Source organism: Eucalyptus grandis, chromosome 1, assembly GCF_016545825.1.
Source record: "Eucalyptus grandis isolate ANBG69807.140 chromosome 1, ASM1654582v1, whole genome shotgun sequence".
In the NCBI taxonomy this organism is placed as follows: domain Eukaryota; kingdom Viridiplantae; phylum Streptophyta; class Magnoliopsida; order Myrtales; family Myrtaceae; genus Eucalyptus; species Eucalyptus grandis.
Window position 1 is genome coordinate 7,960,708 of NC_052612.1, and position 2,987 is coordinate 7,963,694.

Genomic DNA, 2,987 nt, shown 5'->3' on the forward strand with positions numbered 1-2,987 from the left:
AATCGAGCTTTGTATCTCTCAACAGATCCATCGCACGATACTTGATCTTGTAAACCCATTTGCATCCAATCGCCTTGCGGTCGGGCAGTAGGTAACAAGATCCCACGTCTGATTATCCATCAAGGCCATTAACTCTGCTTCCATGGCCTTCTGCCAGCGCGGATCAGTGCGTGCCTCCTCAAAGCTCGATGGTTCTCGCCCATTAGAAATGCGAGTAATACAACATCTATGTTCTGGGGAAAGTCTATCGAAAGAAACAAATGAGGCAACCGGAAATAGAATACCTGGTGATTTCTGGACTCCGCATATGTAGTCTTTGGTCCAGGTCGGTGGACGTGTGCTACGTCCGGATCGCCTTGGTACATGGTGCCTTGATGGTGAATGATTATCATTTGAATCCCCAACACTACTCGAAACTGGAGAAGCGACTTCCTCCTGGTGTGATGCTATCACTTTAGCTGAGGACGTCATGTCCATAGGGGTCATAGCATATGGCCTGATATTTGCTAATGGAGGAAGGAGAACATAGTTTGGATCTTCCATAGTCTCCTTCGTCTGAATAATACGAAAAAGATCATCCCGTTCTGTATCTGATGCAGAGGTGGCAAAAGGAAAAGAGTTCTCTTGAAACGAAACATCTTGACTAACTATGAATTCTCCTGTGGAAGGATCAAAAACCCTGTATCCCTTCTATAAAGTGGGATATCCCATAAAGATGCATCGACGAGCACGAGGTCCCATTTTATCCCTAGGACCTACTATGGTGGCGTAGCAAAGACATCTAAAAATCTTCAAATGTCCCAAATCTGGTTTCTTTCCATAAAGCAGCTCAAAAGGTGTATGCCCATCAAGAAGTTTACTTGGCATACGGTTGATTAAATAAGTTGCAGTTAAAACACAATCACCCCAAAAAGTGTCTGGAACAGAAGCTTGGAATTTCAAAGCCCGTGCCACTTCTAAAAGATGACGATGCTTCCATTCTACCACCCCATTTTGTTGTGGTGTATAAACACATGTGCTCTCATGTAGTATTCCATGGGACAAAAAAAGAGCAGTACATTCATGATTGAAAAACTCACTACCATTATCTGTCCGGATTTTTTGAACATCTTTCCCAAATTGAGTTTTTGACAAGGAAAGAAAGTTCTTAAGGTGAGACAGAACTTGACCCTTACTTTGCATGAGAAAAAGCCACGTAGCCCTGGAGTGATCATCTACGATGGTGAGAAAGAACCGAGACCCATCATGATTTAATGTATGGTATGGCCCCCAGACATCAACATGTAATAAAGAAAGAATGTCAAGTGAGTGATGTTGACTTAGTGGAAAGGGTGTTCGCGACTGTTTCGCAAGTGGGCAAATAGGGCATTGAGGGTAAGGAAAAGAAGAACTGTGACACAATCTGGAATGTAAAAGGAAATTCTTATCATTGGTAGTCAGATTACACAATGATTTATTACAAGAGAGTAAATCAAGATTGTTGGGTGAATTTCTCCAATAATACAATCCTTCAGAGAGGTTACCCCAGCCCATCAGTTTCCCAGTCGAAAGGGCCTGAAATAGACAAACATCAGCATTGGAAAAAACTTGGCATGAATTTTCTTGACAGGCTTTGGACACTGAGATAAGATTGAATTGGAAATTCGGGATGTAAAGAACATTTTTTAGAGTAATTTGTGGGCTAAGAATGACAGTCCCAGTTAGGGTGACACGAGTGATATTGCCATTTGGCAATTGCACAGTAATAGGATTAGTTGAATCTTCATGAATATCAGAAAATAACCCCTTATTGCATGTAATATGATCACTCGCTCCAGAGTCAATAATCCAGGCATTTCTTGATATGCTACTTGTCAGGCAATAAGAAATACCTGTAAAACTGCTCCCCCTTTTTGGTGCCTCCAATTTTTGCAAAGCCTGCAATAATTGTTGATATTCTCCATGTGTGATTGGTTGATTGACATCTCGTGGATGGAGTGGGCTGATAAGCCGCTGCTGAAATTTCCTTCCCTTTCCCCGGGCCTCCCATGTAATTTCCAGCAATTGTCAATTGTGTGGTGGGACCTTTTACAATAATCACAAAATAACTTCCCTCTATTTTTAAAATTCAGCCCAAAATTTCTTGAATAATTCGGACCGTTGGATCCCTTTAAGCCGAGCGCATCTCCACCGTCGAGATCACCCGAGTGCTGCGCCCCTTTCTGACCATCGGATCACTGCAGTCGATCTTGGCCGTCCACGGAGCCTTTAAAAGGGCCCTTTTGCTCCGCGAACCCTAGCGCCCCCTTTGGCTCTCCGAACCCTAGCGATATCGCCTCTCTTCCTTTGGCTAGGGTTTTCGCCCTTTTCGATTTTCGCCGCCAAGGCTAGGGTTTCGGTGGTTTTGGCCTCGGATGTAGTGAGTCTCTGGTTCTCCTCCTGCACCGCGAGCTGAATTATCTGGCCAAGGGGAGGAGCTGGTTCCATTGCCAAGATCTGCGATTTGAAATGGAGGTAAGAATCGTTGAGAATCAATAGAAAACGAGTCGGCTTTTCTCGGTCCCTTATTGCTTTGTATTGCTGGAGTGTTGCCTCCGGTCCTTCGAGTCTCTCTTCTGCCGCTTCTAACTCGTTCCAGAGGGTGGATAGCTTGTTGAAGCATGTCATCACTGACATGTTTCCCTGCTTGAGCTCGCTGAGAGCTTGATGCAACGATAAAATTTTTACCCTATCGAGTTTTCCGTACATTTCTTGAATATTTTGCCAAATTGTTTTTGAATCCTCTGTGGGAGGTAAACCTGCAGCAATTTCGGGGCTAATGCAGTTACCTATCCACGTTCTTACCAATTGGTTGCATTTTTTCCATTGTCGCCCCATCTTCTCATCGGTCGGAATCGGAATAGTTCCGTCAATGAAACCTTCTTTATCTTTGGTGACGAGCGCTCTTTGAAACTCTCGTGCCCAGCTCGAGTAGTTTTCGGGTCCTGTGAGAGGGTGACTAATAAGTC